The sequence below is a fragment of the Schistocerca nitens genome, chromosome 2, assembly GCF_023898315.1.
Source record: "Schistocerca nitens isolate TAMUIC-IGC-003100 chromosome 2, iqSchNite1.1, whole genome shotgun sequence".
NCBI lineage: Eukaryota > Metazoa > Arthropoda > Insecta > Orthoptera > Acrididae > Schistocerca > Schistocerca nitens.
This window is the reverse complement of record NC_064615.1, coordinates 557737158-557752928: the sequence shown is the minus strand read 5'-3', so window position 1 is coordinate 557752928 and position 15771 is coordinate 557737158. Positions and strand designations below refer to the sequence as shown.

Genomic DNA, 15771 nt, shown 5'->3' with positions numbered 1-15771 from the left:
TTTAACTCAGTCATACTCCTACGTTTCTCACCTAAAGCACGATCGTATGGGGTATCAAGTGAGAGTTGTGCTTGGACTTGAAAATTTCTTGAGAAGGAGGACGCAGCAGGATGGAAAGTCATCGACAGATGCAGGAGTAACTTCAGGTGTGCCCCAGGTAAGTGTGTTGGTAACTTGCTGTTAATGTCGAACATTAATGACAAGCCACACAATATTAATAGTAAGCACAGACTTCTCGCAGATGATATAGTTGTCTACAAAAATGAATCCACATAGCTGAAGGAAGAAGAGTCAGATCTTGATAAGATTTCAAAGGGGTGCAAAGTTTGACGACTTGCTTGAAATATTAATAAATATAAAATTATGCACTTCACCTACAAGGAAACAGTGTAATACCACACGAGCGCAATATCAGTATTGGAATCAGTCAACCTGTGCACGGTGTAAAGGGCATAAGTGCAGATATTTCTATTGGTAACTGAGGACAGTGTACCGAACATCAATACATCAGTATTTATCTCATTTGCAGACAGGTAATTATGCCTATTACGAGCCGTAGCAGTTCAGATATTGAACTGTGGACATGAGGATGTAAAACAGTTAGTCTACACTCACAGACATAGTCCACTTAGCGATGCAGTTATGATCGTGCAGAAAACATCAGGTAACAAATTATATGGCGTGTTCGTGGGAATATGGCGTGTTAGATGCAGACAAAAAACAACCAATACGTGTGTACATATTAAGGCATCACATATAAAAATATCTCCACATATACCTGTTACATCCTGTATAAAAACATGGACGTTTTTCTTGGTAGGAATTCGCAATGGAACAATCACGTAGACTCGGTCGTAGGCAAATCAGACGGGAAACTTAGAAAATGCAGTCAGCCCACAAAATAGATTGCTTACAAAATACTCGTGCGCCCTATCATAGGATACTGATGACGTCTGTAAAAATAGGGCTAACAGGAGATGTTGCATATACAAAGAAGGACTGCACGAATAGTCACAAGTTTGTGTGACACATGGGTGAGTGTCACGGCCATGCTGAAGAAACCGAACTGGCAGACTCTTGAAGGTAGACGTGATCTATCCCGAGAAAGCCGGCTTAGAACGTTGGAAGAAGGAGCAGTGATGAGAAATCTAGAAATATCCTACAATCCTCTACATTCCACGCCTGTAGGGGCCGTGAAGAAAAGCCTAGATTAATTACAACGCGCACAGAGTCATTTAACCCTTTGAGTGCCAGTTGTTTCTGCGAATTCAGTGCATTGTAGCAGTCACAGCGTTCAAAGCAATAATGGGCGCTGAGATTGTGGTCCTTTTTTAGTGATCATATCGAGGAGATCATTGACGTTGAAAGTAAATTTAATTCAAGTCATTGTAACGAAAATTGGAGTTAATACTACTTCTTTTGCGAGTGGTTTCGTGGTGAAACCACTGAGGCAGGACATATTTTCACATAAATTTGTTAATTTTTAGGCCCATTTTTGCTTGTTATTTAGAACTACTTTAGGATTGCTTTAAAATATACCACATGAAATAATGGGCGGTTGAAAACTGTATGTACCAGTGCTTTCAAAGTGAAACTAACTCATTAAAACAACTGATTGTTTACTTTTTGGCAATTTCTTCATGTATTCACTGCTTACTGTGATGATTAAGCTCAGTCTTGTACTCGAAAGGTTAAGCACTCAATCTTCGCGCGCTCCATACACGAATGAAACGAGGGAAAACCCTAATAAACTGTTGCAGTAGCAAGTACTCTGTCATGCACTTCACAGTAGTTTGCAGATCACAGATGTAGTTAAACTATAAACGAAAGACATTCAAGGCAGCCAGACAATAAATTCAGATAGGTTTACTGTGTCTGCTACCGACAAATAAACTCCATTTAGTCTCAAATAAAGGGAAATGCGATCCCTCTGGATTTTAAAAGTAATGTGAAAGTGCTGGCCATGTTTCGTCCACTGTGTTTTATCTACGTGTACCAAAGTACGGTGGAATTTACTGAATTAATCACTTAATTTTGGAACATCACAATGTGATGTATGATTAATAAGAATAACTTTTCAGAACAAAAAGCTGTAACTTTCCATTTTGTATACAAATCTTAAGACATTAATAGTAACTAGTAACTCCATCTATAGTAAGTTTAATTTTATGTTTTCGGTAGATGAGACAGACGACTGTCTTCAGAAGTAAGTAGAGTCGTTTGAATGTCTCTATACACTCCTTTCCGCAACCGGATTCATACAGACCTCCCGAGGTGACAGAACTTCGTCACTGACTTCGTTTCGGGCTGTCGTAGCATTTGCCTGAGAATATTCATGTCTGAGAAGTCTCACATGTAATGATATATTTGCAATTTCCGTAGAACAAGTCGGTACTACAAGCAGATAGCACAAAATATGCCTGCTCTTCGAACTTAGTCCCTTACGATTACTGTCTCTTAAGGTGTCTGAAGGATGCTTTTCCACAGGCACGCATCTGATCAAAATGTTAAACACGACGCGAAATACTGTTGCTCGAAGGAAGAATGGAAGGAATGACTAATTTTTATTCAGCACGAACTGAGTTTAAAAAGAGATTTAAAAGAAAATCGACTTTGCAGTTTTAAAGGAAACCAATCCTGCATTTATGATAACTAATTTAAAGAAATCATAAGGAACTAATGAGGATCTCAACGGCCGTCGTCCAGAATGCGAGTCTAGTGTTTTAACAACTGCGTCATCTCGCTCGGTACTTTAGCACAAGCTAAACGCATATCGTCGTGTGTAATTGATTACTCGAATAATCAGGAGTGCTCAACTGCTCGGTTTACACGAAGAGTCATGTGTAAGCAAAATGTTTCGCTGTGGTTGAAAGAAAAATCTATCGAGAGCCTCTGGCAACGTTGAAAAAAAAAAAAAAAAAAAAAAAATTCCAGTGAAATATCAGCAACTCTGATTTTCAGAGTTGCTGATCTATAACAGACCTTTCATCCACATTTCGACTTATAACAGATGAGGCCTGAGAATTTGATACAGATATCTACATTGTCTTGGTGGTTCAAATGGCTCTGAGCACTATGGGACTCAACTGCTGAGGTCATTAGTCCCCTAGAACTTAGAACTAGTTAAACCTAACTAACCTAAGGACATCACAAACATCCATGCCCGAGGCAGGATTCGAACCTGCGACCGTAGCGGTCTTGCGGTTCCAGACTGCAGCGCCTTTAACCGCACGGCCACTTCGGCCGGCGTCTTGGTGGGTTCACAGAGCTTGTAGCTCTTGCTAAACGCGCATTACAAGACTAAGCAAATTTGTGAAACAGCAAATCTAAAAACATCTAGAAAGAAAAGTCTTTGATAAATGCACAAAAGTAAGAGCTTGGCAATACAAAGAGTGATCCAGGTGTTACTACCGCTGTCGTTTCATGAAACCCGCAGTGTCACATCTGGCTTTCATAAACCACTCGCGAGATTGTCATGTTCTTTCGTTCACTACGCGCAAACTATTAGTCCTACAGGAAAAATCAGCATGACCTTTTTATAGGAAATTTAATGAACTTAAATTTTATACTGGAAAACGTTTTCGCTGGAGGCTACGATTTTCGAGTTAATCAAGAAAAACGTGCAGAAGTGACCTTCAATCGCACCTCTACCCCATACTCATCTCTCACCAGTCAAGATTTGTAGTACTATGTTCGTGGCACTTCCTCCTACCGATGCACGAAAATTTCAGTCTACGTGAACTATTCCCGATATTAGACCTATTGATCGTACTATTACGCCGCTTGAATAGTCGGCTATTCGTTAACATTATTAATTTAAACGTGCTCGTCACGGTAATGAAAGAAAAACGACTTTTGTGAACATTACTCTAAAACTAATTACGTTGACAATTCGATCCGAACTTAATCCTAACAAAGCACAATAGTTTCGTAGCCAGAAGGTCTGACGAATACAACGACGTAATTGCTTATTTTCTGCTTTAAAATTGACAAAATTGCTAGGTAAAATTTACACAAATGTCAATTTTACAATTGTAAGTGCTCAACTAAGCCGGTGGTACAGTAAGGCCGGTCACTGAAGACCAAAAATCGTCGAATGTGGGAAATAATTCGTGCAGTCGATAATATTTGTGCAGACAGTGTCATGGTCAACATACTAGAACTCATGACCGGTGGGGTCTGAGTATGGGAGTGAGGGTGCGCTTGAAGGTCACCTTTGAACGTTTCTTCTCGAATAATTCAAAAACTACGGCCTCTATCGAAAACGTCTCCTAGTACGAAATTTAACTTCATTAAATTTCTCATAAAAGGGTCCTGTTCATTTTTTCTGTAGGTCTAGTAGTTTACGCGTAGTGAGCGAGAGAATGTGAAAATCGCTCGCGTGAGTATGGAAATGTGGATGCAGGGGGGTCATAAGGAAGATGTGGGCCAAGAGAAAATAGAATCATGAGCCGCAAAACGAAACAAAGCAAGAAGGAAAATCCTCAAAGAAGAAGGAAGGGGTGCACATCCTGCAGCATAAAAAATGGATAACAAATATTTTTGAAAGAAAAATAATAGTTATAAAGGATAGAAGCAGACTCTACAATAACTCTTCTATTGAGTTGAAGCGAAGACTGGGTTACAAAAATCACGAAATGCTGAAAATTGAAACGGGAGACGGCAGAAAGCGATTTTATTGACCAGTCTTAGGTGATTGAGTATGAAATAAGTCTCTGACATCAAAATGATGCTGGTCAACAAAATAAAACTTTTTTCTGCATGCGGTTTGTAAATGCATGGATTTACCTACTTTTGGGGTGCTGGATTCAATGATAAAATCAACTTTTCTCTAATACGTTACATTTTCTAAATACACAGCAGAACCAAAAACAGTACGGGCGAACATTCGCGGAACTAAGACATACAAGAAATACATATTCAGATCAACACTACTTAATGTATATATTAACACATGACGCCAATAGAAGGCCTAAATTAGCTCACAACATAGTTTCACCTCAATTCTTTGGTATTCTAAAAGTGTGACAACGATGCTCTTCTTTTATTGGCAATTTCCTTACCGCACCTGTTATCTAGTGACTCCTGCACGAATAACAAAATTAAAAAATTAGACATCTAAACAAAAGAACAATAAGCATTAAAAACGGAAAATAAACAATGAAAGTCCCTAAAGATTCAAAAATTTTACGTGGGAGGACGTTTTGAAAGGTAGATTCGGAATCTACACACCAAAATACGTACTGATGTATCATACCCCAGATGCAAAATGGCTGTTGGGTATTCTAATCGACAATTTTAAAAATTAACAGACAATATTCAGTTTCTAAATATGCTGAACGAAAAAAGAGGAGTCTACCTTTGTGGTTCACTGTGCTGGAATAGGGCATCAGACCCTGTCCTCTGGAGAGAAAGATGACAAACGGCTGACGATATTGCATAAAGAATTGCAAATTTTTTTTATATTTCTAGGTGAATCAGGACAATGTGGGATTCCTGGCGATAGAGAGACATCTCAATATTGTGGAAATGATGATGGAAAGATTTCACCAACATATTCGACCACAATGTGGAAAAACCTCGAGAAAACCAGTAATTGAACATCGGTTTCACAGCTAAAGCAGAAACTGGGCTGTATCGCCACTTTCCAATTACGCGTCGTACCTGTATGTTCCAGATTCAGGTACGAAAGCTTGTCCGCAAAGGGCGACCGTTCTGAACAGCGGCAGGACCCCGAAGGATTGCGATAATTTCCCGACGAGGCGAGCGGCAGTCCGACGCGCATGCGCACGGAGACCTTGAGAGGAATGGCCGTCGCTAATCGCCCCAGAAAGTTAGCCCACGCGCCGTGCATGAGGACTGCCTGTGGGGAGAGCAGAGCGTAATCCCGGCCGTTAATCCCGACGGGATGGGATGGGTCGGGACGTGGGAGGGGGAGGGAAGGGATCAGCTGGGCAGCGCCTGGGGGCTGCCGACAGCCGCGTGCAGTATATAGGAGCGCGCCGGCCGGCGGAAAGCGCAGTCGCCCGGCGGGCCGCGCAGGAGCACCACTGTCCGCTGTACACTCAACACCCACTCCACTACCTCCCACTACACTACGCTACACACTCCGTAAGTACGCCCACGTGCGCCAGCGACACGTGACTGCTCGGCTAATTCTGCATACTGCCCACCACTGCTGCACGCCTGCTCATTGTGTATTTAGAGATCATCCGATACACCTTTTATTTCGAAGGTCCATATTTACTTGTCTTTTGGATTGAACTTCACTTTACTTATTGACCGAATGCGTTTCGCACAATTCGGCATCTTCAGTGATCCACATTATAAATTTTTGCTATAATTGTCTATATATTTCAGTTATTTTTTTCCTTACGTTTGGCCCACGCAGAGACCGTGTGACTATTTCGACTCCTTCTCATATGGTCTTTTCTTGTCCTTCTAAAATTACTGATTTCTTCTCAAAACATATTTCTTCTGATTTTATTTTATATATTTCTTAATGTTACTTTTTAAAAAAAACTTATCAGCTAAGGCTTGTTGTTGATTTCTTTTCCCAGATGTACATAAAGATTTCATTTTTCATCCTGTAAAAATGTCCGAAACAAATTTTTTCATGATTTTTATTATTTTTTCTATGTTTAGATATATTTCATTGTCGCATGTTAATTTGCAGGCATTTCTCTATTATTTTTGCTGTCCAAATTTTGTACATGGCTGCACGTTCAGAGACGGTGAATAGTTACAATTGAAAGAAAAACAGCCCTCAGTCACTATTTTTAACAAATTAACCTGGTTTCAACACTGCTAGGAGTGTCTTCCTCAGAATTTAAATCAAAGAATGGTCTACATTCTATAACATGGTCACAGAATTATGACTAAAAACATATGATAGGGTATAAGTACGAAATCATCGTGAAAGACTGGCAGTACTTATCTGTCATTTATAAAATTATAAATATGCCAAACGGGCATTAGTCACGGAGATATTTAAGATAAAGAAAACTGTGATGGTGAGCCACTAAGGGCTGCTCGTTACTTGCCTGGTGCAGGTTGCAAAACTAATCCCCTTTTGGCATATTTATTATTTCATAAATGACAGATAAGTACGCCAGTCTTCCACGATGATTCCGTACTTATACTCTATCACACGTTTTTAGTTATATTCTGTGAACATGATATAGAATATGGACCATTCTTTGATTTAAATTCTGAGGAAGACACTCCTAGCAGTGTTGAAACCAGGTTAATTTGTTAAAAATAGTGACCGAAGGCTGTCTTTCTTTCAATTGTTATTTTGCTATGTTAATTATTTTACCTTAACTTGTTTAGACACTTAAGTCTACCATGGCAATCATTTTTGGGTTAATTCGTTATTTCATTTGCTTTGAAAAATGTACATTGATTAATCACATACTATCAAGTTACCCATGGACTATTTATGTCTATCAGTTTCTGTGCTTGCTACTCTTCACAGTGTGTGTTTGAGACAGAGAGTAGGCAGTTCAGACATATAGAAGACGTGTTATATAAAAGTAAGTGATTAATACGTATGCTTTACTTTGACCTAATTGAAATACGGAATTAACCAAAAACGTGTTGCTACAGATCGTAACATATCTGAACAACCTAAAGCAAATATAAGAATTTCCGTTGCACATCACTGAATTTATGTTTAATAATTAGACGAAACACTGTCTTCAACAACAAAGTAAAAATCAAAGGACGAGCCCAGTGAAAATGTTATGTAAGCTATGTCACTCATAGTAATGATTATTCCCGTTCTATTTCGCTATTTAGCAAATCGACCGAAGAATAATTCCTTATATTAATTTTAGAAATACTACAAATAACTTTTTACATTTTATTCCCCTGAAGCGTTTCCGATTTTTACCAGTTTTCAGCTTTCATAAAGCGAATATTCTTCTTCTTTTGACTACATTTGTGCGGTGTAACTGCCTTTGGTACTACAGTTAATGGTTCCCTCTTCTACTATTATTCATATGCGATTATCAGTTTACTCCAGTTTACTTGTATCCACAATTCACAGTTGCTCGTATGACTGTACTGAATACGCGGGAAGCGTAATCTAAAACGCATTCAGTCGCCTTCATACTGATATTCACGCGTTTGGATCCGCGTAGTTTTGTCATCAAGTACAACTTCTTTCTTACATTACCTCATTGCTCGTGCAAAATGATGTAGGAAAGTGAACTGCTGTGACGAGACGATTGCTGCGTACCATTTTTTAATTTCGCGAATCAAAGTAAAAGAAAAGTGAACAAGCATGGGAAACTACTTTTTTCAGGTATTTTATTTGGGACTGAACACATGTGAGGGCTAGGTTCATGTCATCACCCATGGTGAGTCCCAGGTACTTCACACAATGACGGATTTTCATTGTGACTCATCTGTCCAACAGATGAAAATTACCAGAATGAAGTGCGCTTCTTTAGACTATTTTCCCAGTTTGTAGATAGTTGTCCTTGTATGAGGTCGATATCTGAACTGGACAGCATAGATACTCCATCAAACTGTCATTGCGACCAACATGTCCCAGCATTATTGAGTTCATTGTACTTATTCCTGCGTTCTGCAATTATTATCCCACGCTTTCCGTGTCACTCGCAAGATTCAGCACATTTTATTTTTTTCTTGTTTTGGATCTCCTTAAACACACAGGTTAAAACGCAGACCACAGACTATAGAAGCATTAAGCACACAAGTTGGGTGGCGCGAAAGAGCAGATTATTAAGATTATTTACGTGAGGGAGCTCCATATTTTTGCCTATTGGATGACGTGCAAATTAAATAACTATATCCGTCTAAGTGCCCTCCATATAATAGGAAAGTGAGCTAGAAGGCTATGTATTATCCAAGAGTTCCTGTTTTTCATTCTACGTGCTGAAGAGAGTAAAAGGTACACCGCAGTGCACATTCATTGTTTTTTTGGCCTTCGATTGCTCTCCGTCATTATTTAGTTAAAAATTTCACTTCACTGTTTTCAATAATATGTTTCTTTCTTACTTTCGTGAGAATCAGTTCCGAAGCTGAAGAATCTCGTTTAATTTTCAAATGAGCTCGTGTTAAAAAAAATGCTAAATGCAAAAGTGTTGAAGCAGGCTGCAACTATGTTTTGCTTACGTTTTACATATCGATGTTTCCAAAGAAAGAGGTTTCTGTGAGTTCAAGTTTGTTTTCGAGGGTGACTTAGTACTATCCAGACCAACCACGAAATTTTCTGTATATTCGAAGTTTCGAATACTTAAATTTCCTATGCTGAGTGGTGGAAAAAGGCAGAAATTGTATTATTTACCGTTCACGATTTGTTGTCGACAGATTTCGGACAAACTTCTTTCAAAGAAGTTATGGGAAATAATCAGCTGTAGGCTCTTTGAAAGACCAATGTACAGTAGTATCAGCTAAACTTTGCTGTCATCAATCGGCTTTTAATTCTCTTCTTCTCTTTCAAGTCATTAAACTATTACAGAACGTTTTTAATGTACTTCTTACTTATCATGCTGCAGCTGCTTTTCAATGTGGGCTGTTGTGAATATGTCTAACACAAAATACAGTTCTGATCCATAAATTCAGACACTGTTGATCGATATTCAAGCAGTCGTGGACCATTCAAGGGGAGGGCAAGAAGGGTACAATTCTGCGTCTACATGTTGTTGTGGTCTTCAGTCCTGAGACTGGTTTGATGCAGCTCTCCATGCTACTCTATCCTGTGCAAGCTTCTTCATCTCCCAGTTCCTACTGCAACCTACATCCTTCTGAATCTGCTTAGTGTATTGATCTCTTGGTCTCCCTCTACGATTTTTACCCTCCACGCTGCCCTCCAATGCTAAATTTGTGATCCCTTGATGCCTCAAAACATGTCCTACCAACCGATCCCTTCTTCTAGTCAAGTTGTGCCACAAACTTCTCTTCTCCCCAATCCTATTCAATACCTCCTCATTAGTTACGTGATCTGCCCACCTTATCTTCAGCATTCTTCTGTAGCACCACATTTCGAAAGCTTCTATTCTCTTCTTGTCCAAACTGGTTATCGTCCATGTTTCACTTCCATACATGGCTACACTCCATACAAATACTTTCAGAAACGACTTCCTGACACTTAAATCTATACTCGATGTTAACAAATTTCTCTTCTTCAGAAACGATTTCCTTGCCATTGCCAGTCTACATTTTATATCCTCTCTACTTCGACCACCATCAGTTATTTTACTCCCTAAATAGCAAAACGCCTTTACTACTTTAAGTGCCTCATTTCCTAATCTAATCCCCTCAGCATCACCCGATTTAATTTGACTACATTCCATTATCCTCGTTTTGCTTTTGTTGATGTTCATCTTATATCCTCCTTTCAAGACACCATCCATTCCGTTCAACTGCTCTTCCAAGTCCTTTGCTGTCTCTGACAGAATTACAATGTCATCGGCGAACCTCAAAGTTTTTACTTCTTCTCCATGAATTTTAATACCTACTCCGAATTTTTCTTTTGTTTCCTTTACTGCTTGCTCAATATACAGATTGAATAACATCGGGGAGAGGCTACAACCCTGTCTCACTCCTTTCCCAACCACTGCTTCCCTTTCATGCCCCTCGACTCTTATAACTGCCATCTGGTTTCTGTACAAATTGTAAATAGCCTTTCGCTCCCTGTATTTTACCCCTGCCACCTTCAGAATTTGAAAGAGAGTATTCCAGTTAACGTTGTCAAAAGCTTTCTCTAAGTCTACAAATGCTAGAAACGTGGGTTTGCCTTTTCTTAATCTAGCTTCTAAGATAAGTCGTAAGGTTAGTATTGCCTCACGTGTTCCAACATTTCTACGGAATCCAAACTGATCTTCCCCGAGATCCGCTTCTACCAGTTTTTCCATTCGTCTGTAAAGAATTCGCGTTAGTATTTTGCAGCTGTGACTTATTAAACTGATAGTTCGGTAATTTTCACATCTGTCAACACCTGCTTTCTTTGGGATTGGAATTATTATATTCTTCTTGAAGTCTGTGGGTATTTCGCCTGTCTCATACATCTTGCTCACCAGATGGTAGAGTTTTGTCATGACTGGCTCTCCCAAGGCCATCAGTAGTTCTAATGGAATGTTGTCTACTCCCGGGGCCTTGTTTCGACTCAGGTCTTTCAGTGCTCTGTCAAACTCTTCACGCAGTATCTTATCTCCCATTTCATCTTCATCTACATCCTCTTCCATTTCCATAATATTGTCCTCAAGTACACCGCCCTTGTATAAACCCTCTATATACTCCTTCCACCTTTCTGCCTTCCCTTGTTTGCTTAGAACTGGGTAGCCATCTGAGCTCTTGATATTCATACAAGTGGTTCTCTTCTCTCCAAAGGTCTCTTTAATTTTCCTGTAGGCAATATCTATCTTACCCCTAGTGAGACAAGCCTCTACATCCTTACATTTGTCCTCTAGCCATCCCTGCTTAGCCATTTTGCACTTTCTGTCGATCTCATTTTTGAGACGTTTGTATTCCCTTTTGCCTGCTTCATTTACTGCATTTTTATATTTTCTCCTTTCATCAATTAAATTCAATATTTCTTCTGTTACCCAAGGATTTTTATTAGCCCTCGTCTTTTTACCTACTTGATCCTCTGCTGCCTTCACTACTTCATCCCTCAGAGCTACCCATTCTTCTTCTACTGTATTTCTTTCCCCCATTCCTGTCAATTGTTCCCTTATGCTCTCCCTGAAACTCTCTACAACCTCTGGTTCTTTCAGTTTATCCAGGTCCCATCTCCTTAAATTCCCACCTTTTTGCAGTTTCAATCTGCAGTTCATAACCAATAGATTGTGGTCAGAATCCACATCTGCCCGTCTACATGACTGTCTGCAATTCACGCTTAAGAGCTTGGCAGAGGATTCATCGAACTACATTCAGGCTATTTCTCTACCGTTCCAGTCTCTAACGGCACGGGAATAACGAATACTTAAATCTATCCGTGCAAGCTCTGATATCTCTTGTTTTATTACGTACGGCGATCGTTCCTCCCTACATAGGTCAACGTTAACGATTTTTTTTTTTTTTTGTATTCGTAGTAGAAGGCTAGTGATTGAAACTTCGTGAAAGATCGCGGCGCAATGAATAATGCTTTTGTTTCAATGATTGCCACCCAAACTCGTGTATCATATTCGTGACAATCCTCCCCTATTTCACGATAATACAAAACAAGCTGCCATTGTCTGAACTTTTGCCATGTCCTCCGTCAATGCTGTCTGGTAACGACCGCGTTCCGTGCAGCAGTACTGCAGAAGAAGACAGACAAGCGCAAATCTGTTGCATCTTCTAAGTGTTCTGCCAATAAAACGGCGTCTATGGTTCGCCTTCCCCACAACGTTATGTACGTGATGGCTCGAATTTACGTTGTTCGTAACTATAACCCAATTACTGCGAAAGAAACCATAGCGGCCTTCGGCGGCAAGTAAGTCAATGGGCGGCTATCCCAAATTAAGACAGGAACGTGGCTCACCACAGTATCTTAACCCTTAGCTTCCCAGGTCACTTTTTTTGTCACACACTGCCCCAGGTGCGGTCTCATCAGTGACCGCTATAAATAGCTATAATAATTGCAATTAGGAGTTTCAGTGGAACAGTTCAGATTTTATGTTAAAGGTGGTATGAATACTATACAAAGAACATATTTAAACAAATTTTAAAGTTAATTTAAAAAAACAACTCATTTAAACAGAAAACTGTACAAAATGGACTTAATATTACAGGATAATGTTAATGCTATGAAAACTCAAATACTTCATACAATTTATTTTTTGCTATATTTTATCATTCATGTAATAATAAAAACATAAAAACTCCCACAAAACATAAAAAAGTGAAAATTACGCTGGAATTTTTTTGGTGTTTAGTTTCCTTCTCAGAGGTTTTGTTTGCACTCGCTGGAAATTTTTGTACAGCTTTCAATTCAGACTGACTTCTTGCAACAGTGGCAAATGTAAGATGTCTGTCTCTTATTTTTTGGGCCATAGGTGGAGCATGTTTTACGTTCTTTCAGTCGTTCTATAACGATTTGTACTCTTCGTTCTGCTACACCCAAAACACAGTGAACGATGTACGAAGTTCACAGGGTATGTGATATGTGATAATTGTTGTCTCGCCTTTTACCTGTGGTCTCATCAAGGAGTTTACAACTTCAACAATTAATACGGTTTCCCTGAGCATCGTCTCTGTAGGAAATGTGAAAGACAAACGCATTCACCCCACTTAGGTCCGACATGCGGAAAAATAATGCCATTGGCCCTCGTAGGATGAGGTTTGGTTGACCAACGATATTTGTTTCGACCTAATGTATTTCTAACAAAACCTTTAGCTAAACATCCAGTCTCCAGACGTTTGTCTTCATCTCTTTCATCTTTTGTTTCATTCAAGGAATTCACAGGTGGCAAAACAAATTCGTCTTCACTTTCGCCCTGTTCCTATAATGTATTATGTTCACTTTCAATTTCGTTGTCACTATCTGATTCAGCATAATTTCCTAAACTGTCTTCAAGCCATTGACAAACAGTATTCTCAAAGGCAGTAGCATGAACAGCAGACGTAAACCTGGCTACTGAATCCAAACGCAAAGTTCAAGGTACGGTGTCACAGACCTCTAGAACGAAAGAAGCAGTAATAGTATAGGTTCACGTCACATCCACGTGGGTACTAACAACGGAAACTACGGCAGCTTCGGGAAAGAACGACTAGACAACGCTGTAATCTCCTACCCCACCATTACGCATTAATGCAACAGAGTGACAAAATCGCTAGCGGTCTGCGAGACCGCACCTGGGACGTTAAGGGTGAAGTAACTCGCCGCGCGTATTCTCCCAGTCAGGAGCTGCAGCTGGTGTGCCCACGACCACCCCCAGCTCTGCGTGGAGCGACCGAGTTGCTGCCTCGTCTGCTGTACGTATATCCCGCAGCGAGGCTAAGCCAAGCGCGCGCCACCTGAGAGAGCGACAGCAGGTGTTTGTGCGGCAACCTGGCCTCTCGTTAGCTCAGCTGCTTACTTTGCACGTCCCCGACGGCGCCAGCCCCTCCAGCGGTTAATGCAGGAACTAACACGTTGGAAATGACGAAATGTCTCGTAGCTAATTGCCGATTGCGCAATCATACACCAAGCTGCTGGTCCTAGATTCGGTCTTCACGAACAGGTCGTTGGCTTTTGCCAATCTGAGTCTCAGCCGATTCTTCCCTCCTTTACTTTCCGTCAAATAGTGTTCGACAAAACCCTTCATGTATTCCACGAGTCCCGCTGACATGTATCAGCGTAGATACAGACGGTTAATGGCATCGGAGACGTAGCTCAAAATGCCTTCTAGTGTTCTACGAGACGCGTCAGAAATACTGAAAGCATCTTCCATTAATACAAATACAGAAGTGGCGTTTGTGTAATGACCACTGTTCAACACACTGAAAGCAGTCCAATTTTATGAATAATCGCTGCAGTTTCAGTAATGCGACGTTGTAAAAGGACCTGTCCAAGCAAACAGAGTTGAAAGAAAACGATCGTAACAGCAGTAGACATTTTACTTCTCTGCAGATCGCCAGAAGGTCGCATAAAGTAATACTCCTAAATTTATGTACGCGAATTGTAATTGTTTGAAATGTAGGGCCTGTATGGATCATCGAATTTTTTAAATAATATTTCACTTCCAGAGCCAGAAACAGAATTTAATTTCGGATGATTGATTACCCACATAATATGTGGTTTCCTACTAACGAAACTCTCATAGCCTCTAATGGTTTTCAGCGATGATACATTCACTAGAATTTCTCAGCAAGTAACAGAAAAGTCAACAACAAATATGTTTTGCCGATTATATTTATTCTCATTATCAACGGAAAAATAAGAAAACGCGCATAGCAGACTGAAAGCTTCATTCTGCAAACAGCAGCTGTGTTGTGGCTGGGTTCCTCTCTCGCGTATTGTTCTCTCTACAACGTTACTGAGAAACTAAAGCTTTGGCGCGGAATGCAATTACAGCTGTGCCCTACCACAACTACGGTTCGGTAGTTTTGGTACAGTACATAAACAACTTAGTAAATGGTAGCAGCCGGTCGGTGTGACCGTGCGGTTCTAGGCGCTTCAGTCTGGAACCGCGAGACCGCTACAATCGCAGGTTCGAATCCTGCCTCGGGCATGGATGTGTGTGATGTCCTTAGGTTAGTTAGGTTTAAGTAGTTCTAAGTTCTAGGGGACCGATGACCACAGATGTTAAGTCCCATAGTGCTCAGAGCCATTTTTAAAGCCAAATGGTAGCATTACCAGGAGTATTGGCAGCACTGGTAGGGAAAGAAACATACATAAATGTCTGAGAGAGTTACTGGGAGCCAAAGACTTCTCTCATTTTCATCGTTTTGCACATAAGTAAAACGGCACACTGATCAGTATTAGTCCCTTGTTTATTTTATATCCTTACAAAAAATAAATTGGATTTTATAAGTAATAAAAATTAACCAATCGCGTAACTTCTGCGCTTTTATATCACCGAAGAAATAATTTCTCATGCAATTACAGTTTGTAAGCACAAACATAAAAAAGTCTTCATAATTATTGTTGTTATTTCGTACTCAGTAGAACGTTCTTCATCTTGATCAAAGGCAAGAGATTCCTGTTATTACCGATAAGTCTGAAATTTGTTTATGAATAACAGAAACATTTTTTATAGAATCACGACGAAGTACGGAAGCATTGTCTGACATGATTGTGTTTTGCCTTTCCTTTTTTAATGTTACCATTTTTTT

At 39.9% G+C, this 15771-nt stretch overlaps 1 protein-coding gene across 1 annotated transcript in view; it reads left to right on the top strand.

The window, feature by feature from the left end:
* The first annotated feature begins 5970 nt into the window (after positions 1–5970).
* LOC126234490 (alkaline phosphatase 4-like) overlaps positions 5971–15771 on the top strand; it is a 110049-nt gene continuing 100248 nt past the window's right edge. Inside the window, exon 1 of the mRNA XM_049943184.1 lies at positions 5971–6111. The gene's annotated coding sequence lies outside the window, so the exon portion shown is untranslated. The remainder of the gene's footprint in view (positions 6112–15771) is intronic.